The 13,883-nt window shown below is 39.1% G+C and overlaps 1 pseudogene; it reads left to right on the top strand.

Moving 5' to 3' along the window:
* Nucleotides 1–2,573: 2,573 nt before the first annotated feature.
* On the top strand, nucleotides 2,574–4,648 carry LOC140212285 (eukaryotic translation initiation factor 4E transporter-like; annotated as a pseudogene).
* Nucleotides 4,649–13,883: the final 9,235 nt, after the last annotated feature.

The raw sequence follows: 13,883 nt of genomic DNA, 5'->3' as shown, positions 1-13,883 counted from the left end.
GACCATTTCACTTGCCCCATCATTGTAATGTTTCCACAACTTATGGACTCACTTTCAAGAAGTCTTCATCTCATGTTCTCGATATTCATTGCTTATTTATTTACTACTATTATTTCTTTCTTTTTGTATTTGCACAGTTCATTGTCTTTTGCACACTGTTTGACTGCCCAAGTTGGTGCGGTCTTTCATTAATTTTGTTACAGTTATTATTCCATGGATGTATTGAGTATACTTGCAAGACAGTGAATCTCAGGGTTCTATATGGTGACATATATGTACATTGATAATAAATTTACTTTGAACTTTGAACTTCACAGAAGACAGACTAACATTACATAAGGAAATAGTGATTACTACATCAATGGAGATGGCAGCTAAAATAGCACAGCTATTAAGTGCATCTTCCTAGGTTCTACTGACTTTAAGAATAAGACACATATTGGCAATCAGTAATGTTGAGGCAAAACTGAACATTCAGCAAAGGAGTGTTTGAATAAGGATTTAGATTGCCGAAGCTGTGGCAAAGAGGGACACATTCAAAGCTCCTGTAAAAGTAAAAAGATATTGCCAACAAAAACACTGTAATAAAGAAAAAGTACTTTTGGTAAAATGTGTAAACACAAGAAATTCTGCAGATACTGAAATTCGAAAGCAACATATATAGAATGCTGGAGGAACTCAGCAGGTGAGGCAGCGTCCAAGGAAATAGTCAACGTTTTGTGCTGAGACCCTTCTTCAGGACTGAAAAGGAAGGGGGAGACGCCAGAATAAAAAGGTGGGGGGGGGGAGAGGAAGGAACCTCATAAGAGAGGAGAGTAGGGCATAGGAGATAGGAGAAAGGGAAGGAGGAGGGGGCCCAGGGGGAGGTAATAGGCAGGTGGAAGAGGTAAGAGGCCATTGTGGGAAATAAAAGAAGAGGAAAGGGGGAAGGAATTTTTTTTTTACCTGAAGGAGAAATCGATATCCATGCCATCAGTTTGGGGGCTATCCAGATGGAATATAAGGTGTTGTCCCTCCACCCTGAGGGCAGCCTGAGTGAATTAAGATGTTTGACCACCAAGGAGTTCCGCTTTTGACAGATAGAGTGGAGGCCCTTGATGAAGCGGTCACCTAATTTTCAACGAGTCTCACCAGCATAGAAGAGGCCGCAACAGGAGCACCAGATACATTAGACGACCCCAGCAGATTCGCAGGTGAAGCATTGCCTCACCTGGAAGAACTATTTGGAGCCCCGAATGGAGGTAAGGGGGCAGGTGATGGGCAGGTGTGAAACTTTGGTTGCTTGCAATGATAAGTGCCGGGAGGGAGATTAGTGGGGAGGGATGTATGGACAAGGGAACCAGTCCCTGTGGGGGGTGGGGGGTGGAGTTAAAGATATGTTTGGTGGTATGATCGGAAAAAACGGAGTATGATGTGTTTAGATGAGGTGGCTCGTGGAGTGATAGGTAAGGACAAGAGTAATTTTATCCCAGTTTAAGTGGTGGGAAAATGGGATGAGCACAGAAGCACGGAGGTCCAGGAAATGGAGGAGATGCGAGTGAGGGCTGCATCAATGGTGGAGGAAGGGAAACCCCATTCTTTGAAAAAGAAGGACATTTCTGATGTCCTGGAAATGAGAACCTCAACCTAGGAACAGATGTGGCAGAGACAGAGGAACTGAGAAAATGGAAATAGTATTTTTACAGGAGACAGATTGAGATGAGGTTTAGTCAAGATAGCCGTGGGAGTCAGTAGGTTTATAAAAGATGTCAATGGACAGTTTGCCTCCAGAGATGGACACAGAGAAATTGAGGTAGTGAAGGGAGGTGTCAGAATTGGACCAAGTGAATTTAAAGGTAGGATGGAAGTGGCAGAAACTGAAGGAGAAATTGTTGATGGTGAGAACCGGTTCTGCCAGACGGAGGAGGGTGGTGGTAACAGGGAACTGGTTGGTTCCTTTATTGAGTAGGAAGCAGAAAGCTTTAAGGTCTTCTTGATTGGGGAGAGAAGTATTATGGGGAGTGGAGATCCATGGTGAAAATGAGGTGGTCAGGGCCTGGGAAATAAAAGTTAGCGAGGAGATCGAGAGCATGGAAGTATTGCGATGTAAGTGGGAGGGATTGAACCTTCCTACTTACATAGAATGGAGCTTTATAGAGAAGGAAGCAGAGAGCTCTTTTGGAAAACTACAAAGAAACATGTGATCAAGATGGAGCATCCTGAGGACAGACTGAGCGACTTCCACTCTGCGGTCAAGGAAGCTTTGCATGTCGTATCTGTTTCGGTACACAAAGACAGCTATAGGGTGACCCCATGGATGCACGTGGCCACAGTGAGGAGACCAGCGGACATGGGTGCTGCAATATTGCTGGTGTCAGAGAAAGATTACAAGGAGAAATTGCAGCAGCTCACCCCCAGAAGGGGCAAGGTTGACTTTAAAGTCTTACACTGGTGAGGTTGTTCCAGTGAGGGGAGTAATACATGTTACAGTGAAGATTAATGAGCAGAAAAAGAAACTGTATTTTGTTAAAGGTAATTCTCCAGCACCTCAGGGATGTTTGAGGTTGGAACAGCTCAAACTTAACTGATACAAAATGCGCTTGATTGATGGGAGCACTGGTCTTCAAGAGGTATTGAAGAAACGTGCAGAAGTATTCAACAGAGAATGGGGCAGTATGAAAGGAATCTCTGCTGAGGTGTTTGTTAAGTCCAGGTTCTTAGTGGAGTGGCAGAGGTGGCTTCTGAGCCTTGATGGTGACATGGTTACAAAATGCATTGAAGAAAAAGATCAGTTAAATGATACAATAAAGGTGTGTGGCATGAAGAAACCATATAGATAGTCCAAGGAAAAGATTCTAGAAATCTAAAAGTACCCCTATGCAAAGCAAAGGCCAGCATGTCTTTTGGTAAAATGTGGCAGTGAAGGCATCTGGGATCCTGAAAGGTGGCATCCATCGCTGTATCCCAATTCTGGCAGGAGTTCGCTACTGGATGGCACCAAGAAGGACTATGCTTCACATTTGGAGAGAGCAGTCCCAAGTGAAGTATTGCAGATCTATGAGAGAGAATAAAGGAAGAAGCTGTAGTGGTGGCTGTCATGTGACCAATATGTCCAATAGGCAACAATCTGGAAGACCATTGGAAAATAAAGACAATGAAAATATTCATGGGTTGGGTTGCTGTTGTGTATTTAATATGTCAGTAATATTTGAATAATATTGTAAATATATATTGTTTTATTAAGCATTCTTTGCTGCTCACACATATGTCAACATCCCACTTATCCTATGTACAAGCCTTGCTAAAAGTAAAAACTGGAAGCATACATGTTATTCCCGGCTTCATGTTTTTGTTTTGATTAGTTTTATATTTTGGAGCTACGAAACATAACAGTAGCCAGCAGAGATTTAGAAGTGGGCACATAATAGCATCATGCGGCCAGTGATGACAGAGACAAAGACTTGCGTGACAGAGATGCTAGAGAACGTGTTTTTGATGAGGGGAGAGGATGTGATTCCTATACTGAAGAGGAACTAAAATGGTTTTCTGCTGGCCCCACTAGTCACAAAGAGCTTACAGGCTTTGATGATAAAGTGCAATGAAAGCCATAAATCAGCAGATTGACATGAAGCGATATGCTGTTCCCTCAGCTGGGCTGTGTCTATTAGCATTGCATTCCATCCAATTCAGCACCTACTTCTTAGATAACTATCAAGTCCTTTTTGAAGCAATGTCAGTACGGTATGGCCATACTCATGCCGAATTGAGTAAAGAGGACTATGCTGCTCTTGAAAGTTTCCTTAAAGAGATTGCATTACTGCTGGCAAAAGGTTGCAGTACTTTATGTGACAATTTTATAACATAATCCAGACAATGAAATCAAGCAATAAGGAGCTCTCAATTATCAGCTGAGGATATGGACTTTTTGCAGCTCCTTTAAGGCTGCAAACTTACAATATATTGACTTCAATGAGTTCTTCGACATGAAGAAAAGTGTACCTGGACTAGCATGAATGATTGCCAGGAGGTGCTTGGTGAGGGATCAGTGGCATCTAGACAGTTCAGTCAATAATTTCAATTAACTTAAGTAGACCAGATGGTTGTTCTAGTAGCCTGTGGTCTACCCCACATGAAGAACTTGGGAGACATGTTGGTCTGGAGCAGAAAATCCCAATTTGTGTTTCACACCTTGGAAACAACTTTGTCATGAGAAGATAATGGGAGATTAATTAAAGAAAGGTTGTTGTTTTAGAAATACTGTGAAAAGCAAATGTGGATGTGGAACTGCTGCTGTCCAGTCTCACTGCCAACAAGGAGAACCTAAAGGAGAGTTCACAGACTGGAGAGGTTTTGATTGTGGAAGAGGTGGAACTGAAAGGTCTCAAAATGGAACCTGGGAGGAAGCTTGCTGCCCCATTCATGGTGGAACATCTGGAGCAGACTCTAACTGCATCATCTGGTCCTAAACGAATACAAAAAAAAAAAACACAGATATGACTTCTGTCAATGAGCTGGTTAACCGTATGAAGGTAACTAGAAACTTGCCTTTGCAATCAAAACCCCCTGAAATATGGCCTCCATCCCCAGATAATTTAGGTGACTGCTTGGCAGACAGAATCATCACATGCCAATCCTTATTCAACAAGGCCATTTGTCCCCCCATTTCTGAGGTGCCCCTTACTGACAACGCAGGAGCACAGCCAAGATCTATACATAGACCAACAAGAGATAAAACAACTTTGACGTCATCCCCAAGTCGTCAGTACCCCCACAGAAGCAGGCGGCCTCCAGACAATTTGAATCTCTAGTTTAGGTACTAACCTTCAGCACATGGGGCAGAATAAGACCCAGGGTTATTCCTGGAAATAGGGGCAGTCTACCCTCTTTCCCTGGTTTAGAAGAATAAAAATCATTGTTGTTTGAATTTGATGATTACACCATTGAATGTTAATAGTTCAATAGCTGCTCTGTATTTGGGAAGGGGGGGAACCTTTGAGATAAGTGGTGGGGGGGGGATATGTTATGTATTCATGTATATTTTGGCCGTTGCAGGTTGCTGCTGAGCTTCCCTGTGTATTATGTACTGACCGTAATGTGACAGGGCATTCTGGGTGAATGACTTACAAATAAAATGAATAGCTGCATGCAGGTTCCTCACCTCTCCATCTCTCATGTGTGTTATTCATGGCCATCTGGCTTCCCAGTATCACAAACATAACAATTTACATGAGTAGAAAACATAGAAAGGCAGACTATGTACAAAATGGTGAAAGATTGAAAGGGGTTGATATTCAGAGGGACCTAGATGTTCCAGTATGTGAGTCACTTGTAGATAGAACAGGAAATGGAGGAAGCTGCAGGGCTGGAGTACAATACAAGAAAAGATTTGGAAAGGTCTTTGAGAATGATATATTTGAGGCTTTAATAACAGAGGTCAGCAAACACGAAGGTAATGGATGAACAGGACATTGTCATACAGCCTCTTCTGACCACAACTTTACAGGATTTATCATGAAAGAAGCTAGCTGGACAAATCAAGAGGTGGCAGAGGTCTAAAGGCACTGTTTTTGATCTTCTCAGTGATTAGTAGAGGAAATTTTGGGATTATTTGGTTCTGGATGCTGGAGAAGCCATCTAACGACTTAAGGATCATTGGGGTGTCAAAAGATTTGATGAGGAAAACATTAGAACATTGGTTCTGAGAGCTTGGATCAGCACAATATCCAGCCAATAGAGCCCTTGTCTAATAAAACCAGTGACTTGGATTCAACTCTGACCTAGGTGCTGCTTGTCTGGAGCTTACCTGCGCTCTCTGTGACTGTATGGGTTTCCTCCAAGTGATCTAGTTTCCTCCCACATACCAAGCATGTGGACTGGTATGTTTATTGGCCACTGAAAATTACACCTAGGGTGGAGGAAAGTTGGGGATTGATAAGAATCTATAATAAAATGAAACTCAGATAGAATTGGTGTAAAATACTACATAATGCTTGGCTCAGACTTGGTTAGAAGGGGGATGCTGGTTGGCCAAATGGCCATATTTCATGTTGTACGACTCTACAACTCTAAGGAAAGGAAACAGCATATGTAACCAACTACATGGATTGAATCTTAGTGACAATGACATCCCAAAGTCTTCAGGACTTATTGTTGAAGATGAGGACGGAGACACAAGGGAGAAAGAATTCACGTGATATTCTGCAGCAGAGAAAGCACATCAGGAAATGTTCTTGGAAAAACTGGGCCATCTTAAGTATACGCAAGCAGGCCTGTTGTGCAATAAAACCAAAGCAGTGAATGACTGAATTCATCATCCGCACTTGGACTCAAACAAGGAAAGAAATCAGGGTAAAATTAAACAGTAGTCTGGATAGGGCTTGTGGCATCAAAGGAAGAGGCATGAATTCAGTTTAGCCAAGGTGTTGGAGCTAACGGACAGAAAATCATGATTTCATTTGTGACAAGGTATATTTCAAAGGTGGGATGAAGTAGGAATGGAGAGAAAATGAGGTGTGGGTGAAGAATGGTGCAAGAAATTGGACAGTAGTCCTACATGCGATTGTGCTGATAGAAGTATTGATTCCTCACGTGGCATTGGGCTGTGAATGTGAATGGCAGGAATTATTATAAGAAAAATTATGGCAGTGAGTTCATTGGAGTGTGAGCCTGAAGAATGAAATTAGAGGTTTAACACACTATAAATATGAAGTCACTATTGCAGAGGTCAAGTGAGGTGAGCAATGAAAATAAAAAATTAAAGTGGTGATACAGTCTTACATTATGAGGAAGTGAACATGGCAAAGTTAGTCACTGCTATTTGTCCAGTGAATCCTTTTTGCAGTGTTATATTTTCTGTCTTGCAACAGGAATACATTGGTAAACAGAATGCTTTGCTACTCTTTTGGATGTAGCATCAGTATTGAATACATTGAGATCAAATGTTGCATGACCTGGATCCAGGATTAAGCAGCTATCCCACCGGGGGAAATAAAATGTGCTGTCCGAGCACAAGTGCACAGGGAGGGAAATAAAATCAGTGGGCAGGCACCAAATCACACCATGCTGTTTTCATGCACCTGGTACAGAACATCATTGATGGAGATCTGTGGCAGGCTGCTTGCCCAGCCTCTCAACTGGGGAATAAGGCATGGCATGCAAAGAGCTAAAAAAGGAAAGGGAAGAAAAGTATGTAAAAACACATGTGTAAATTAATGTAAAATCATATTGTAATCCTGTAGCAACAGCTGTAAATTCACAGTAAGATGTGTAAACTAGTATTCCTAAACTAATCCAAGTCTCATAGCTTGTGCAGTTTGAGATGGGCGTCACGAGGATAGACCTGATTATTATAGATAGGGGAGGGAAGGGTAGATGGAAAAATGCACGACCACCCAATACAGACCACAGTTCAGTTCCTATACTTCCATCTGGGTCTGCAATGATTTCAGATACCACATGTCATATTTCCCTGCCATGCAAATCCAGGCTATGTGGTAAATTTGCTACAATTCCCACACTACCAGGTGGTCTATTCAAAATAAGCTTCTGGTGTTTATTATTGTGCAGTCTCTAAAGAACAACTACAGAAATTAATTTGCTGCAATTAGAAATGCAGTATACGATAAAGTACGTCATTGTATTTAACTAGTAATACAGCATTCCTTTCTAGTTAAATTCTTGTGAAGCTCCAAGGGCAGGGCAAGCCAAATGAATCAACATATAAATCATAATCAATCACCATAATAAACGACATCAGCCACAAGCTTGGCTTTACCACCAAATGCTGTACTCAAAAGACAGAATCTTAACTCTGCCAGAAGACAAAGGCCCCTTTTAGATAGATAGTAGAAATGTAAAGTGACAGTGAATAAAGATTTAATTTACATCTAATCATATCACATAAAATAGAAGATGAATTTGTTCTCCTTGGAGGCCCTACTTCACATTTGTGTGAGCTTTCAGAGTCATTTTTTATCTCTTAGGGGGATTTTGCATTTATAATTTGTTCTTTACTGGAAGATTTTATATTTCTGTAAAGTTTTCTATTTCCATGCATTTAAGTGTATGTATACATTTATATATTACTGTAACCATGTTTCACCTCGGTCATAGATTCAATAATGAAAACATTGGGAATGAAGATTTTTTTGTCACATTGAAACCAGAAAGAAAAAAATATACAGCAGTTGCTCACTGACAGTAGTGAAGTTCTATCTAAGTTATTATGTAAATCTGTGGTTTAAAAGTTATTTGTACACCATTATCATCAGGTAATGTGGTAGTTTCATAGCTCCAACTATCAGCTTTGATTCTGACCTGTGTGCATCTGCTTCTCTCATTCCAATAACAGACTGGCTGAAGGGTTAACTTTCTCCTGTGAATGACTCCTATACAGGTAGATGGAGAAAGCAGTTGAGGGGGTGCAAGGAAGTAATTCTGAAAGCTGGCATAAACTCAAAGAGTCAAAGAGCCCCTTTCTCTGTCATATGTTCTCTGAACTATGAGAACATGTTTGCACCAAAATCCTTCATCCATTGTTTTTAAATGATGTTTGCTTAATAATGGTAATATGTTTCATTGTTAAGCAGTTTCCAACTATCACCTAAGAACAGCCAAAACATCGATTTTAAAATTGGTATAGGACAACTTATAATTAGGAGGAAATATGTCATTAAGCATGTTGCTTCATCCAAATGATGAAAACGTATGTTTCATTAATTCCTTATAATAAAACAGTGTCTTGATTTAAATTTACAATTCTGTTTCTTCTCATTGGAGAACTCCCACCTCAAAGTTTCTGATCAAAAGCTGATCAGAGATTATTCTTCCTTCCAATGGGACAAAAAGTACAACTGCAAGCATTCAATTTGCATTGTACTATCCATAAGGTTAGTGGTGTGGGAAATACAAATGCCTCGCTTATGCACACATGAATTATTTGAACACTGGTGAGAAGGTACCTTGAGCAAGATTTTCCATCTAATGGTCTGATTCTCAAAAAGAAGGTTTGCTCTTTCTGTGTTGCTCACGGTTTCCCTCCTGGTACTACCCAATAAATTTAATTGTGCAATTAAATTTTTCTTGGAATTTATCATCCATTTAATTTTTATGCTCAATGATAACTGTTTTCCAATTTATTTTCTTAACTTCATTTATACCTAACTGAATACTTGGTATTACAACCAATGTGAATGCTAAAGTTTTTTTTACAGAATCTCAGGCATTAGAAATAAACTAACAATGCAAAGATCATATCAAGCTCCAATTTGTCTCACATCTGCCATTTGTCTATTCGTCACATAAAGAGGAAGCTCATGTTGAGAGCACTGATAAGTTCAGTCTTGCATAGACTTTTCACTCTCTCTTGATAATGAAAAGAAATTAGTGTCAGAAATGAGGAAACTTCTTACTTGGGTTTATTGCTATAATCAGCTTTAAAATGTTGGTCTGTGTGGCTGTGACACCGTACCGGTTATCTCCAACAGCATTGTTGATGCAAAGCAACACATACGAAATGTTGGAGGAACTCCCCATCCATGGAAATTAACTAATGTTTCAGTCCGAGGCCCTTCTACAGGACAATTGCTGTGACAACATTTGGCTTTCCCCTTTTTATTCATAGGTTAGCAATGTTGCAGTAAATCTAACGTAGACCTTCCTCGTGAAATATTTAAATAAGAGCATCCATTATGGTAGTTTCTGTACTTCATCAAACTACTTCATTGGGTATATATAGAACTTTAGGATATCCTGAGGTGATGAAAAAGGCTTTATAAAATCAAGTTCTTCATTTCCATTATTCTGTGTTGTCAGCTTCTAGGTTCACCAAAAGCAGCTTTTAACATGAAAATATTACTGGGCTACATAATCTCACCAAGAACAACATTACTGTGGTCCTTGGCAGACCTAAGCTAAGGAAAAGAAAATTCTGCTGAAGCTTTTAGTTCCCACCACACTTCAATAATTTCTGCTGGAAAAATGTAAGGATGTCAGGGGAAAACTGTTTCAGGCTCGGAGCCAATGCCCTTGGGCTAAATGTCCTCACTGTTCAGCCTCATACACCAGGGTTGTAAAATCAGAGGGAACTACAACAAGCAAATAAGCATTTTCTGCAAAGAAAATCAAACACATAAATAAACATCTGTATTGCTCTCATGTCATCACCATTCCCATTCTCCCTGTAAAATAAATTAGTGATTACCTCAGAGAGAAATCGTCTCTTTTTATGCAGGGTGTGATTAAATTGAGGTGTGTAAATGATCCCTGAATGAGATTGAAAAGTCAGAGCGTGCAAAGAACTTACTGTGAGTTTGGACTGTAAAATGTGTGTTTACTGCTGCAATATTGGATGACTGATAAGCTGTGAACAATAGTCATAGAGTAATAGAGAGAGAAAAAGCACCAAAAACAGGCCCCGTGGACAACCAATTCTACACCAAGCATTAGATACAGTGTGTCTGAAGACAGCAAAGCAGGCACTAATGAAAGGAAACCAATTAATGTTCATTGTTGATGTAGTCCCATTCTAAAAGCATGGATAGCTTTAACTAATGTTAAAAAATGAAACAATTATTTTTCATTATTTCTCAAAGGCCTACATCCATTTCTGGTGAGAGCAGCATACTAATCAATTCTCGGATCTCTACCTCTGGCACCACAGTCTCTGATCCAGCATCAAAGAAGGATATGGCAGCTTCTGTATCTGCCCAGCACTCAGGATATTTGACACCAAGCCACCCACTGCTTCAGCAATGGTTCCACTGGAAAACCATTGCTTTATTATGGGAAATAATAAAGTTTGCAATTATGCATGCTTATGTGCAGAATGATTATACATAATGTACTCTTCGATATTACAACACCAGCTGTATTGGATCTATTCACATTTCAACTTAAATAACAGCAGATGCTGGAAACAACCACTGCATTTTAAAAATTGAAGGTATTTTATGTAAACATGAACTTCAGCCCAATATGCCTCCATTTTGTCAGGAACTCAGTAAAGTCCGTTTTCTTTTTCACTGATGGTGAATTATCAAGATGACAGGTCAAAAAATCCAAACTGCAATTTCTGTTAGGATCACTAGTAAGGAATTTCCTTTTTTTGTCTTCGCTGCCTATTGCCTGCAGCTAAAATTAAAATTGAAGATGGTCCGTTTGCTTTTGACAATGTTCAGCTGTGTGTTGGGAGATAGTTGATTGTACTTCAACCACCACACATTACGGAACAGAAAACTGGATAAGAACCATTCGCCACCACTCTTAGACATTGTGCGATTGCCCATGGCATATAAAAATGCACAGCCAGATAAAATGCATTTGATTAATTTGGCCAATGTCTGCAAATTCAAGAAAAACAAACGTACTAAATATAACTACAGTAAATATCACAAGCTGCATGTTGTATATTGAAAAAAATTACAAAATTTATGTCATCAACAAGGAAGTAAGTGCTGAAATGGACAATATTAAATTATTACTATATGCTTAACTCAGAAAGAAAGTTAATCCCATTCCTTGGGCTGTGTTAATCAGTGAAATCATAAACACAAGAGATTCCACAGATGCTGGAAATCTTGAGCAACACGCAGAAAATGCTGGAAGAACTCAGCAGGACAGGCAACATCTATAAAGAGGAATCTACAGCTGATGTTTTGGTCTCAGCCCAAAATGTCGACTGTTGATTCCCTTCCATAGATGCTGCCTGACTCGCTGAGATCCTCCCGCATTTTGTGTGTATTAATCAGTAAAAATGCTTTCAAACTACAATGCCATACCTCACAGATTATCAGGACTGCTGCATTACAGAATGATAATATTAGAATATAAATTAACTTTCTATGACAAAACCACCACAAATAGCATGAAATTGGTGTAAGGTGATATTTCCTGTCACATTTATTTTACACTATTACTGCATGAATGTCACACATAATGATTCTGTATTATAATGAACTAATTCCTTCTAAATAAAACCTGTTAAACACAAAAATTGTCAAGGAGCCACTGAAAATTGATCTAATTTAATTCTGCCTTCTCACACAATTCTGGGAGCAGCTGATAAAAGCAGTATTCAAAATTTCACATTTCACTACAGTCATTTGTTGGTTTTAATGCATGTGTTTTCAACCATTTCAAATTGTAAGCTAAATCTATGTTGATGCCAGCCAGTGAATTCAGAAGTTGTTTTAATTTCCAATTTGATCTATGCTAAGAGATGTCCAGAGGAATTCATTTGTATTTACTAAGACTTGCTATAATTCATCTTTTTTCAAGGTTACAAATCTGAGGAATTCTTTACCTTCTCTGTTTGTGAAGTACGTATTCATGGCGGGGTTCTGAATTTGTGCTGATCATAAAACTGCATTGTGGTTGTATTATTGGGCTAGTATGCCAAGTTCAGTTTCAAAATATCTGAATGCACAAATATATAATAGATATTTGCAAAATCCCTACTAGAATAATATTACTTAAGTAAAGAAATCTGTCATCAACCTATCATAATTTATTGCCCTATCACCTTATAGGATTAGACAATAGATAATGCCCTCATTGCCTGAATTAACACATCCTGTACAAAGTATTAACTTTTTCTATACGACACTGTTATTCTGTTGTACTGTGAATGAACCAAAGCTGTATATAAGTCCACCTAGCCACTGCCCCCTATCCTGTTCAATTTAACTTTTAACATTGGTGATGCCCTGTTCCAGAGGCTGTATGCTGTGGTTCTAAAATATATCTTTTTTTACTTTAGTGCATTTAAATTTCAGTCAAAATGCTTCCAATATTTTGGACAACTTTGTGAATTTGATTAAGGCTGTTATGGCTCATAGATCCCATAGATGCCAATTTGGCTGTGAAGGAACCAAAATAGCACAGCCAAGAAGTTATTGTTTCCTATAAAATCTGGCACATAAAATAATCCTTATTTCCAGCAAATGCAAAGGTCATACAGAAGAATTTAGTATGATAAAAGTATCAACAGATGAGAAATTTATACAGGCAGGTTATGGCAAGGAACCAAAGGGTATAGACTCACTTTCAAGGACTTGAAAATTCATGTTCTCAGTATTATTTATTTATTATTTATGTATTATTATTATTTGTTTTTTGGGTATTTGCACAGCTTGTCTTCTTTTGCACATTGGTCTGTCAGTCTTTGTCAAGTCAAAGTATATTTATTATCAAAGCATGCATACTTTAAACAACCTTGAAATTTGTCTTCTTACAGGCAGCTACAAAACAAAGAAAGCCAATAGAACCCATTACAACAAAAGCAGGGGGTCAAATAACCAATGTGCAGAGAGAAAAAAAAGCAAAAAAAACCTGTGTAAACAATAAAAGTAAGCAAATAGCAATTAGAACTGAAGTGTGTAGCTTTTCATTGATTCTATTGTATTTCTTTGTTCTACTCTGAATGCCCAGAAGAAAATGAATCTCAGGGTAGTATATGGTGGCACATATGTAATTTTAAAAAAAAGTATTTTTTTATTGAGATACAGCGTAGAATAGGCCTTTCCGGTCCTTCGAGTCATACCAACCAACTGTCACTCCATTTAATCTCAGCCTTATGACAAAACAATTTGCAATGACCAATTAACCTTCAATGGTAGGTCTTTGGACTGTGGGAGGAAACCAGAGCACCTAGAGGCAACCCACGCGATCGTCGGGAGAACATATAAATTCCTTCCAGGCAGCAGTGGGAATTGAACCTGAGTCGACAGTACTGTAGAGGCTGCCGTGCCACCCTATTTTTCTCCCCCAGAATAGCAAGTCATTCTTTATTTAGGAGGTCATTGAAAGGAAGGTGACAGAAAATCAAGTCTGACAATCCTTAAATGAAAATGTTTTGTGTAGCCTTTCTTGTTATGAATGAGCACGCTATAATTGTCATCAAACAA

Source organism: Mobula birostris, chromosome 19 (genome assembly GCF_030028105.1).
Source record: "Mobula birostris isolate sMobBir1 chromosome 19, sMobBir1.hap1, whole genome shotgun sequence".
NCBI lineage: Eukaryota > Metazoa > Chordata > Chondrichthyes > Myliobatiformes > Myliobatidae > Mobula > Mobula birostris.
This window is presented reverse-complemented; position numbering and strand designations above follow the sequence as displayed.